The following is a 14226-nucleotide window of genomic DNA, read 5'->3' as shown; positions in this document are numbered from 1 at the left end:
GAAAGAATAATGTATAATATTTAATACACAGAAATATTATTAGGCTATACCAAGATCCAGCTCGGACCATAAATTGCATTTTCTTTAAAATTGATTGCATATCATGACGGTCTTGTTTCTCTCAATATATGTATGTCAGTTTACACAATATCTTAGAAAATCAAAATAATTTTGAAGTTTGATAATATTCAATATTATAATATTAACAACTAATTAATATTATTAATGGTAAGCTTATGCATAAATTAATCAAATTAATTATGCCGTGCGAGACAAAACAAGTTCTATTGAGTAGAATATTTCATATAGGACAATAAACGTTTCAATATATATAATGTAATTGATACATTTATGCATCATATAAATAATTAATATTGTGAAGGCTATCACATTTTATATGAAAAATAAATATATATTTTAACATTACAGGATCTCATCAAATCTCATATGTAGTAAGAAAAACAGAGTATCTATGTCCCAACATCAGTTAAAATACAAATATTACAAATAAAACTTAATGTGATGCATATAATTATAATACCGATATTAATTATTTATATTGGCAAATATTACATACGGTTGATATGTTAGGTAACAGTATTTAATTTAATGCAGTTTAAAACATTTAAAAACATTTAAAGATTAATATTTAGCCATTAAAAGATGACGATAGAAACTATGGTTCGGATTACATTAATTGCAACTAAAAGAGAAAATTGTCTAATCAACGCGTTATTTAAAAGTTAAAAACATAAAGAACATCTAGTATAGCCACAAAATGCAAAAAATTAATTTCTCTTTGCCATTTCTCTTATTTGTCACGTTTAAATAGTTTTACTAATTACAAAATCTTCTTAGTTTAAATGTTTAGAATATCGCATAAATCTGTATTTAGAAACTATAAACTTTAAATTTTTGTTAAAGAAAATTCGATATTATAAATCTAAATTCAAATACTTTATAGCAAAATGTGTGTGATACATCCAGAATATTTATTTAATTATATATTATTTATTTAGGCCAGAAGATTATAATGCATTATTTATATATTTATATTTATACAAATATATAATACGTATTATGATAATTATTTATAGACTATCGCAATTTGCTGCTTTCGTGATAAAGAAAAAAAAACAATTTTCTAGTATGCGTTACATTTATGAACACTCTTATGGACATTATTGACGACATAGATAACGTTACACGCGCGAATTAAGCTTATGATAATCCTCACGCGATTTCGCTATTCGTGGCAACGAGTTTGAAATCGTGGTACAGCGGGGCAACACTGCCTTCTACTGCCAATGAAAAAATCATTAATGAATACACTGAAGACATACATGAGCATTAAGTAAAAGGCCTCTAGATACGAAGGGCGCAATAGTTGATCTAACTAAGTGCTGATTGACTCGCGTGAATTGCATGCTTTATTTTTTTCATACTTGCATAATGTCAGCCTATAAAAAGATGACAATATGACAGGCATAACCGCAAGTTTACAAGAAAAATATATTTTTTGCTATATAAATTGAAAACGATACGACGAAAAAGATTGAGAAAAAAGGAAGAGGTAAATTTTTGTTTGTATTAGATTTTGTCTAACATGATTTGAACTTGTTTAATATCTATTTATGTATTTTTGAAAATATTTTTAAATAATATGATTATTTTATATTAATAGGGACATAGAAAGTCTGAACGAAAAATCAAGAATACCACGAACAAATTAAATGGTCAAGCAGTGAATTATAAATCATCTGATTTATTGTTAGAAAATAATCTCCTGAAAAGGTGCAATATAAACATTTTCTAATGTTTGTAATATTTTATTTTGTAATAAATATATATATTTATATATATTTATATTTTGTCAATTTTTTTTGTCTTTAATATTTATATCTTACATATATACATATCTTATTTTTTTCAGCAAGCGACACAAATCGATACAAACATATTCTGTCTTCGTTATTCATTAGAGTTTTAAACTTTTTAAAAAGTATATATCTATCCTATATCTATCTTCTAATCTTACATTCCGTAATCTAAATTTATTCTCTAATTTTAACATTTCTAATTTTAATATAACTATATTGATCGCCATGTTGCATGCTTTATTCTTTTGTGCAGCAATTTCAAGTCAATCAGTTTGCGCCCCTCGTATTTAGAGGCCCTCTAGCATTAAGTATACGGTGGCTGACCTACACTATATGTTATAAAAAGCGTAGAAAAAGATTGAAATTCGAAACTCAGTTTCGTCGAAATACTCGTACTACATGAATTACATATCAGACCTGCCGTGCGCAAACTTACATGATCGACACAGATAACATCGGCGATTGCAAGAACGAAAATTGTTTCGAATGAAATTTGTTCAGGAAAAATAATCTATAATAGTAGGAAAAATAGTTGCATACATACGGTTTTTTATTGCCTTTTACGGAAAATTGAAAACATCTTTATTGAAAAAATCTTGTATGTCGTAATGGCTTTTATTTACTGGAAAAAGTGAATAAAAATTAAACTAATTCGGTAAAGAACATGCACAAAATGTTGTGCAAGAATTAAAATATTCGGAAAATTGTTGGGATGTAAGTATTGCTAATTACATTTGCAGATTGCTAATATATACCAAAGCTTTCGTTTACCGCAAATGCCACGTAATGGTTAATGGTTATCTCATGGTGGAAGTAATAAGGTGTGCTCGTATTGCGGACACATTTTCGTCTGTTCTGCGCATCGTGACAAAAATTGTCCATTTTGAACTCATACTAACAGATTCTTGTGTCGGTGTGTTTCCGTTTGAATATCCTACCAAAATTAAAAAAACATGGCGGACTTCTGTCATGTTTTGTGATTGGATATTGCAAGAAACGTGCGCATAAGCACACCTTATTACTTCCACCATGGGTTATTTCGTTCAATATTAATTCCATTTGCAAATGAAAAACGCGTTAACATTTTATTTAATCCGGATGACATATAACTAAGGTAAAAAGGATTTTTCTCATCTAACAGACGCAATAATGTGTAAAATCTATGAAAAATTATGAGAATAAAATGTGCGTTAAAGATGTTTTTTAAAAACTTGCCTTGGGATAATATAATTGCTTTAGAAATAATTAGAAAACTCAATTTTGAATGTGTAGACTTTCCACAATCGTTACGATAATATTAAGGTTATCATTGTCACAAATATAAACTATATTTCAATATGGATAAGGCTAAGGATTATGCGGATTACATAAAAAGCTTATGAACGTGAGTAATATTGGGATAAATATAGTCGAATTTTACAGGAATAAGCGTGCATTTTGCTTACTTCTATAATGTAAATGAAGTATTAATTAAATATATGTAGTTCACTTTATGTGTTGTTCGCTGCTATTAACAATCATTAAATTTGCAAGAAACAGAAACATATATATATTTATGTCAAAATTATGTACATAAATTTTCAAATAATATTATCTGTTATTTGTAACAGGTTATCAGATTTTTATTTCTGTACCAAAAAGCTGAAATGTTTGTCTTTTAATTTTGCGACATGAGAGAATTATGCGATTTTATTCTACAAATATAATTTGTATATTGTACAAATATATATTTCAAAACAAGAAAATATTTGCCATAATTTCAGAATACGAAAAAAGATAATAATTATGAGAATAATAATATTTTCATAGCATGGCTAAATAATCTGTGCATAAAAATCGTAATAACTGTCTAATATTGTTTGACATTATTATAATTAATTAAATAATTATACTGTGTTTGATATTGTTTAATATTGTATAATAGTTTAGACATAACATGTGCACTTAGCTTACACTGAAATTATCCAGCATGAACCACAGTCGCTCAGAACATGCGCATAAAGCTAACTTTTCGGAGTAGAGCCCAAGTAAATCTCCTCGAATTTCCAGCGTTTATGCCGACTTGGAACCAGGAGAGATGGGCAGGTGAGAGGATCGATTCTCGGCAGTCGAAACCGTTCTTACGAAAAAGTAGTTTACGATCTATGCGAATTCGGTGGCGAGCGAAAATCCGGCGTCGTCGGTCTCGAAGGCTTCGCGATCGTACAAATAGAAACGCTCACGGTCTTCCGCGAAAATCTCTCGCGAAATCGCGCGCGACAAGAATGTATTTTCATGACGGCGGGATGAGAGACACATGATGTAATCGACGTAATCGGCGGTGGATGACAGCCACGGTGGTTTTGTCGAACGATCGGGCGGCACAGCGACCGTGGCGGCATGCCAATTTCTTGCTATACGAAAATAGGTGGAGGTCGCGGACCCAGAGATAGATATAGATAAAGAGAGAGAGAGAGAGAGAGAAGGGATAGTATTTGAAAAGAACAAACAGCTAGAGGAAGAAACGAAGAACGTCTCTTATTCCTCGAAATGTCGCCCAGTAGACCGCTCTGAAACCGCATAAATGAACGATCGATATGTTCCACTAATTTGCGTACGCTCGTTGCCTATGTTTCCATTCCCTTTACTCGGCAAATGTGTCGATGGAATATTTCATATAAACGGGATGATCTCAGATAGGTTGTAAATTGAGATGTCTCTCGTGGCTATGCTTCAGTGAAATATTTTAATTTCAGAAGCACTGGAGACTATCAGTATAATATATCTTTTTATATTAAATGTATAACTAATTTATTACAATTATACATATATATATTACTATATATAAAAAATGTCGTATCGGAGTGATAATTTCTTTATGAAATTGTAATCTTTTTTAAAATAATTCAGAAAATATTTGTCAAGAATATTTTCAAATTTTAGTGTAAATGTGATGAAACATGAATAATGCTGAGAGATAATTTCATGATTTCAAAATCCGATATCATTATGATATTGTTAATTAAAACGTTCGATATACATGTATAAAAAATTCCTTTGAAAAGAATTATATAAAAATGGACAATATAAATATCAATATTTATAACATTTAATATATTAGAGATATAAAAGTACATATAAAATATAAATTTTTGAATTGTTTCACTGATCAAATTTTTAAATAAATTTAGCTGCGATAATATTTAACAAATATTACATGTAAACTAGTAATTATAATATATTCCAATATTATCTCTAAAAATGTTAAGTGTTTTATATATTTAACGATTCAATAACATTATTAAAAAATATATAATAATATGACTAAGTAAAAAAATCGGAAGAGTCAAGCTACTAAAGTATCTTGTAAAAAGAAAACAATCTAATTTAAGAAAGTATCAATCAATAATCAACTTTTTAAGAGTACTTCTTAATTCACCAACCATTATGATTTCATCATAAAAACAATTTTCAAAGATAATGAAATTGTTTAATCTTCTTGACAACTAAATACTAATTTAAATGTATGTGTACACACACACACGCACATACAAATATTCAACGCGCGCGTTAAAAACGCGGTATGATCCGTTAAGTTTATTCCTGATCTCGGATGTTATTTCAAATTTTTTTCTCCAGAAAGTTTTTTCATATAAATGGAGTGCTAGGAGTATTCGCACGTTTCGATCAAAGCAATTGCGAATTTTCTAAACGAAATACATCACTGCTGCATCGATATCGGGGATTCATATTAAAGAGCAGGCATGTCGGGGGCTTGACTCTGCACTTTATACGAGATCAAATTCATTGGCAGTTAGTTTCAGTACCGTTATAAAACGTTGTGAAGCCACATATCCATCTACTGTTACTGACGTTTAAAACTTTTTATTGTTGTCCAATCAATGATAAATCTTATGTGTTACAAAGCGAATAAGAGAAACATATACTATACGTTAAAACAATTAATTTCAACAATTAATTAATGCAAATACGTTTAGTTTTAAATACATCAAAAATTTATAAATGAAATATAAGCTCAAATATCTTGTTAATTATGTGATTCAATTATATGTAAATAAAATTCTATTTACCGAGAACAGACTGTACACATAATTATGACATACATGTTATATATTTGCTTTGGCGTGAATGCATGTCTGAGCAAAATATGCATCAAACTTGCTTTAACATAAACATATTTATCTATTTGTATTATACTACATGATGATTTGATAAATATATTTTTAGTGAAGTTATATACTCTTTTTCACAGAGCACATTTCTTTTTTTCTTAAGTAAACCAGTAATTTATCCTGATAAATATAGCTTCGCCCTTGTTTTATAAAATATCTGCTGCTCTGAGAATTCATGCTATGACAAAATGGTTTCTCGATATACTAAAATAGAAACATATGTATAATACTCGCTACAGTTTCCTATATATAGATTTCGCTACATGTATAATCAATTATTGAAATGCACAATTGATTGCATTATTAAAGAATTCTGCTAAAATTGCTCGGACAATAGGGAAAATAATTATCTCTATGCTCTTTAAAAACGCAATAACGTTGAAGTTTTTTCAAACATTTATTTCGAATAATAAAAGATTTGACATACTTGATAATACTTAAGTAAAATTTTATCTTGCACTAAATGTATTTCAATTTTGTACAATTAATGCATAATTAATATTAATATAACCATATTTTAGACGAAAATAATTTTTCTAAAATACGTTTGATTAATTTCATGTATTCAATTATTCATTTTTTGAGAGGTATCACTTATTATACATAATTGAAAGATATTCGAACTCCAGTAATAAAAAATTATTGTACCAAAAATTTACTCTAATACTTTCTTTGTGCGAGCACATTTTATTTTAATAATATAAATTTTTTATGCGCGACTAGCTATTATCGCTAAAATCGACAATGCCGCAAGTGAGCATTACCTGCTCTATCCTCGATTATTCCGCCATCGGAAAAAATTTCTAAGAGTCGCCATTTACGCAAACGATTACCGAATGGTTTTAAAAATTTTTCTATGCGAGACATTACAAGCAAATCTTGTCATATACATCGAGTACACATTATCAAAATGTGGTAAATTGGTGTCGTAAGAAAATTGCATTGTTAAAGTGAGAATTTGGAATATTTCGGAAATATTTGTATCGTATTTGCTTTAAATCATTTAATACAATATAGTAAATTCTCTTTTGTTTTAAATTTGTCAAATTTGATATTAAAACGATATCAAGTGTAGCTTAAACTGACATTGCAATTCCCAAGCGTATGATCATAGGACGAACACTATATATTCGCTTAATGCTCAAGCTGAAAACGAAATTACCACATTGTTACTATACTTAGGCGATAGTTGATGTACTAAGAGCCTTTTGTGTGACGAGAAACTATTCCTATTATCGGTTTTTCAATTAAGCCCAATTATTATACGGTACTTGATTAACGAAATATGGAAGTCCGCACAATACAGAAAATAGAACGTACAGAAATAATAGTAATTTGACAAATAAAAAGTTATTTGATGCATTAAACTTTACGTACAAATAACAACGCTAGGAGCAATACACGTTAAATTATATCAAATTTCAAGCGCAGTTTCAATAATTGATTTTCAAACAAGAGGTTTATACTGTTATTACGATCGATGTTTTAAAATTAATCGGGATTTGTTCTTGAATTCTGTAAATCAATACAAGAACTCTCTGGAATGTTATTTCTTAAATTGAGAGATTTTTTATTAAACAAGTTATCACGTATCCGAGCATTATTTCTATTTTATATTCATGAAAAATTGTGTACTGTATGTCAAGATAAGTTATTTGGTTTATTTAGATATTGCATGTGGCTTCTTATTATAAGAGCTGGAACACTTTTCTTTGACACACAATCATAATATTCATAAGCATTTTATGTATTTGTTTATCCCCTGGCTATATTTCTATCAACAATGCTCTCCAACAAAGGCATTTCTATTTAATTGATTGCACTGCCTTGGAGCATGCCCGAGATAATACAACGCCTTGAATCTCGAAAATTCATATACTTTATGAGAATTCACCTTTATTTACACGAATCATAATATACGGCTATTTTTCGTAATTATTCCTTTGACGGTTTTTTCTAATTTGACTTCTTTAAACATCATTAAAATTGAAATTAAAAAATTGTTTGTTACTTTTTTCCAATAGCATAATATATTATTCGAGAATTTATAAAATCACAGTCTGCTTCAAATTTTAAAAAAAATGGCAGTTAAATAAAATTAATTAAAATTCTATTTTTGAATTAAAAATAACGATAATTCTAATTTTTCGGTTAATTTAAAATATACGTGGTAAAATGTACGTAGTACATTTTTCACAAGTGATCGTGGACTGGTACTTAACCGTGCGATGGCCAGTCTGACAGCCTCATTACGATGCGAATTGGGCGAGATGTAGTTGCGAAACTTTCCCAAGAAACTTTCTAAGAAAGTACCACGGAAGTATTACCGGATGGCAAAAGTCATTTTCTTCAGACATAAAATATATATTCATGACAAGAGAATATTTGAAAATTTTCGCGTATCCTGACGTAAAGCAAACTACTTTTAATTTGCTTATTATTTGCAGTAGCCTTATAACCCTAAGACGTTGACATTAATTTCTTACACGATTTGAAATTTTATTACGTTCGTTAACTCACAATAATCCATAAGTTTATACATGTGCAGCATTACAGTAGTAAATGGACCGTTACTTTGCTCGCGATTGAGGTGAGGGAGGAGGATGGACGGCGGAGAGTACACGCAACAATAACAGATTGCACTTCACACGTTCCCGATTTAAATTAAATTCAAAGCTACATCCTGTTGCGCTGGTATCGTGAGAAAATCAGCGCCATTGTTTCTCCTGCGGAAATCATTCCGAGATCAACATTGAGTACGTCTTTCAACTCGAATCAACCTAACTTCGGCACGATGATTAATGAGAAACTATTTTCCATCTTGCTCATCTTTTCAATCTTAAATGCAATGGAAAAATGTTATAATTATGAATCGCTGCCTTGGCAAAAAAATGTGTTCAACATTTTGATTATACAAATCTGACTCTTAAAACGGTTTCATATCAATGTATGTACAAATGTCATTTAAAATATATAAGATATTTAAATTATGTTAGTTTATATATATATATATGCATTATATTTTTAGAATATATTAATTATCCTACTCAAATGTCTAATAAACGTCATATATTTTGTCGTGATAATATTACGAAATGTAGATACGGGAATTATACGGCGAAGCTATTATTGTCCAAGATACGACTTCAATTTCCCCCATATTAGAAAACTTTCCACCGCGTTATGATGGCGCAATGTGTGCATTTGCATACGTTCGTGCGCGTTGCAACAAAAATTGTCTTTGTCCCTTACTTAGTCACGCAAATTCATCTCGAATAGAAATTATTCCCGTATTGTTTCATTACCGCGAAGTACGCAACTGTGATTACTATGGTTTGCAACACGAATATCGGCAGCGATATTAATCAATGTCCTCCATGGTTTTAATAAGACATTCGGCGCGCCTCGCGATTCATACAAGTTTCTAGCAAGTTTATTTTCCTCAGATTTATGTTTACATTTTCATGGAATGACAAAAGCTTGGTGCTTGTAAAATAGTTATACAGATTATATATATTGTTCCTAGCAAATTATCTATTCCTCTATTCTTCAAAAAATTTCCTTCATTTATGCATGACTATTATAGTCCATTTTACAGCGAGTATTTTGTCATTGCTCTCATCGACAATACGAAAAATGACTTAATAAATGAAGTTCTTCTATGTCTATAACACTATTTTCTCTAACAGGGAGCACGGATTTTATCAGACTCCTATCTCCAATTTGCATAAATTTCTTACGTAATCAAAGCTGTATAAATTTTCCACGAATGTCCCACGAGTAATTTAGGTCCGTTCTCTAGCACTTACCCTTTTCACGCCTCGGCGATGCGCCGTGATCTAATTCCCGAAAAGGACAAGAAACGAAGAAACGACGCTATTAGTGACATAGGAGAAAATAGATAGGAACGGAACGCAAAAAGTTCGGGCCAATTGGGACAATCTTTTCTAATCGTATAATAGTCGTTTTCCACCGCATTATTCTTACATTATGATTCAGCAAAATTGACCAAAGCCTCTGTCTCTCCACATTTTTAAAAGATATCGAAAAAAAATTTTTTTTAGCATTGCGCCTGTATAAGAAAGAAAGAAAGAAATTTATTTAATATAATTACAATAATATATATATATATATATATATATATATATAACACTTTTAATACAATTTAATACAATAAAAATAAATTTATTGTAATTATTACTTTTCTCTTCATTATTTCTGTGAATTATTTTTTTGCATTTTTAATTCATTTGTATACTTAATCAATCCTGCTTTACTTATTTTTTGTTTCTTATTGTTCTTAAATAAAAAGTTTTTTAATTATTTAAACAGAATAATATTTCTTTTTTTGTTTTTGTTTTTTCTCTTTTTTCTTTCAGATTATTTTACTTTCGGATAGCTTTATTGTAATTTCAATAATGTAGTTATAGAATGTCACTTTAACCTTATTGTATTATATGCGCATTTTTAAGTATTTGTTATTATTTCTATATTTATAATTGCTACTATAATTGCTACGTTCTACAATCTTTTTTCGAAAAATTTCGAGGGCATAACAAAATATATCTACAAATTTCTTTTATCAAATTTATTTTGTCCATCTTCTTCTATCTTTATTTCTTCTATCTACCTTCTATCTCCCAGACGCAATCAAAGACAAATTACAAAAATTGCATTTGTACAATTGTACAATACACAATCGAAACTTATGTGTGCGTCGCAACGCCAAAACCTGATTTAAAGTTTCAACGCGGATGTTCGAGGTCGTTTTCTCGGAGCCGTAGCGCGGCGTAGGATATACTAGTCGGTCGATGAGAACCGAGTCGAAGGAACCACGCTCGAGGGAACGTCGGTCTGACCCTAGACGCGCGACTTTACGTGTCGTTGACTGCGCCCGAATATACACAGGAAGCCTGCACGTGGGAACCTCGCGCACCGCACGTCACCTCTCGCTTAAGGAGATCCGTTGCGTCGGAACAATTACCGCTCCCATCGCTTCGTGTAGTATCACATACCGTACCGATAACGAAACTGAAGGAGCGAGCCGACCGTACGAAACATCAGACTTCTTATAAGCCGCAACGTGTGTCGATCTATAAAATCGCTTGTATTTTTTTATATTTTTACCATTATATGTCGTCTATATTAAATGGTACTGTATCTTTACACATTTCTCGCGTGAAGAATGTAAAACAATAATGAATGATACGTGACAATGAAAATACGACATACATATACAAAAGATTAATCCAAGAACGTGGATTCTATTCGGCATCAACGACAAGAAAATATTGATCGCTCGAGAAGTAACGAATCTTGAATGGAAACTAATATTCAATGACTATCTTATAAATCAACGTTCTTTAACATTGATAGAGGTTGAAGAAACTCGCAAGACAGCCTTTTTTCGCGCTATCTGAATAATGAAGCATTTATTGGATCATTAAGCGCGCGCGTCCCTCGAGTCGTCAAAAGGAAATTTTCTGGTCCATGAGAGAAATATATTAAGGAAATGTGGAAATATAAAATGCTTTCTATCCATCAGATTAAACAGAACACAAATTGCGCGCAATTCATAAAACCGCATGCGTGCTTCGGTGCATAACTGCGAAAGCTAACGTTAATTTGATATTGACGCAATTGCATTTTTCAAATAATACGATCCCGCCGAACATTGTTTACCAGCTTATCGGTATAATTTTCCAAAAATGATTTGCATTAAAAAATCTTTTGTTTTTATCGCTAACAAATAGAACGATTAATTTTGATTGAAACGTGTGTTTCAAGTGTGAAGGACCAAAATGTAAAACAAATTTAATTGACGAATAATTGCAGGGTGTTATAAATTATATAAAGCAAAATCACCCGGTTCGCGATACCGTATACATATTATGGTTAACTCAATTTTGCGAAATTTGCGAAAATTTTACTCGTTTCTTGAAAATACTGATTTACAGAAAATTCGGAAGACGTAACTCATGGAACGAATGTCTAGTTCGTATTTCTCACATTGACTTGGTAATTTAGGGTTAATGAGATGTAGTATTCTTCTCAGGAACTTTCTTGTTCGTTTCTACTATTCTGAACTCGTAAATTAAAGTAAAGTAAGAGTTTCGCACGGCTTTCCCTCACGTGGTTAGCGTGTTACTGCCCCAAGACCTTCGCTGCTGGGATATATTCGTACATCGCGAAGAGAGATGATCTCCCAAAGTTTCATGGACATATATATGCTGAGTTCAAGATTTATATCGTTTGACAAAGCGTAACTTGTCACTTGAATAAATTAATTTTATATCAACATATTACATTATTACATATTGTACCTATATCTCCGTTCGAAATACCATGATGATATGTAAAATATATCAAAAAACCTTTCTAAATTATATTTTTACACACGAAATTATGTTTACTGCAATTCTCGAATAACTTTAATTGTGTATGTAGTAATAATATACCCAAAAAATATTTATTTTGATACATTGACAATTTACATTTAACCGAGTTTCTTTTTCACTGAATGTTCTCTATCATAAATATCGATAAAATGCTTTCTTTCTGTATGTAATCATTATTTAATTAAAATTTTTATCATATGCGCGAAAGATGTACTTTCATTGAAGTGAGTTAAATCACGATAATTAATTGAATTTTATATGGCAAATCCTTTACAACGTAAATTTTGTATTATAAAATATCTCAAATAAATAAAAAAATAAAATAAAATAAAATAAAATAAAATAATGAAATAAACATTACAGTTACTGCATTATATCAGCGCTTGTAACTGATATTAGCGCTTATATCTTATCAGTTTAGTACTCAAATTATCTCGTGAGACTGCTTACGGCAATTCAGTAAGAGGACAAACGATAAATACGTTAGAATTCCTGTGTATCGCGAAATTCATAATTTAAACTTCCCTCTAAACTTGCCGAAGTGACGTAATTGCGACGATCTAAGCGGAAGAAAACGAGAAAGCGATCGGCGAGTTATTTCACGTATTCGCGCTATTTCTTGCTGGTACTCCGACAAGTACTTGCTGGTACTTTGACTTCAATGCCTTTCGATGATACCGCGATATAGAACGGCATGCCGCGGATTAATCGCGTGAGATCCCCGCTCTTTGTACTTGTACGTATCTATCCCTCGGAATCGACTCGTTAGTTAGTTAGTTTATACGGTACACGGTTTATCAGGGACAACGTACATAAAGTAAAACGTATCACGGAATTCAGAGAATGGGAGTCTCTTGCACATTCGCGGATACAAATCTTCTCGAAAGTGGTGAAGAGAGTGCCGAGAGAGGCTGGCAGAGGCAGAAACCGCGCGAGGGTGTCCCTCAGCAAGCGCACAGGATCTCTCGGAGTGTTTTCCCGCATGAAGTTCCGCAAACAGTGGAGGAACGAGTTTCCGCGAGGCAGAAGACAGACGCAAAAGAAACGGAGAGATTGATTTACAGGATGTCAGCGTTTCCTGACGACAACTACGCGAGGGTTTGTCCGAGCTTTTGCCGTGTTTATAACTGCATATACAGTAGTTTGATATAGAAAGAGTGGATGAAAGTCATACAGTTTTAAAGAAACATATTCGTGTTCTATGATCGATCTGCCGTACAGCGTACAGTGTATCGAAAAACAAAGATTATTATATTTCAGTATTTACACTTTATTCGTTCGTTACTGGAAATGTTTGGACAAGTTATTGGATTTGCGCCATAGCGACCATATAAAATATGTATGCATCATGAAGCCATAATTAATGAAGATAAAATGTTGTTCGAGATTTAAAGACGCGAGCAGCCGACGGTTTTGGAGAGAGAACAATGGCAGCAACGCCAGTAATGCCGGCAACGACGGCAGTGGAGGATTTATTGAAACATTTTGGGACACGTTACTGGGTAGTCCAATCGCGGGACTTGCACGGTTTCGGTGTGTGCTTGACTGATGAATTATTCATCAAGATGGAGTACAATCGTCCTCCAGAGGACTGCAACAAATCACAGTAGCACGACAACCACGCAGCACACAAGGTGTGCTTTTACCCTCTTCGCCCCTTTTGCAGATCCATCCTTAGTTTCTTTCAATTCTTTTGCTCCACTTTGGGATCTATCCGTTGTCGCTCGTGTAACGTTACTTTTAATACTAAAACTTGAATGAGGTTCGGACTCGGAG

At 31.6% G+C, this 14226-nt stretch overlaps 1 protein-coding gene and 1 long non-coding RNA gene across 14 annotated transcripts in view; one reads left to right on the top strand and one right to left on the bottom strand.

The window, feature by feature from the left end:
* Nrm (neuromusculin) overlaps positions 1 to 14226 on the bottom strand; it is a 162274-nt gene that overhangs the window by 104572 nt on the left and 43476 nt on the right. The window lies entirely within an intron of this gene.
* On the top strand, positions 1515 to 1866 carry LOC143904934 (uncharacterized). Its single transcript, XR_013259073.1, has 2 exons — positions 1515 to 1573; positions 1685 to 1866. It is a non-coding gene; the product is annotated as an uncharacterized LOC143904934 (long non-coding RNA).

This window comes from Temnothorax americanus, unplaced genomic scaffold (assembly GCF_048541705.1).
Source record: "Temnothorax americanus isolate GAGA-0224 unplaced genomic scaffold, ASM4854170v1 Scaffold6, whole genome shotgun sequence".
NCBI lineage: Eukaryota > Metazoa > Arthropoda > Insecta > Hymenoptera > Formicidae > Temnothorax > Temnothorax americanus.
Note: the sequence above shows the minus strand (reverse complement) of the source record. Positions and strands in the feature narration are given on the sequence as shown.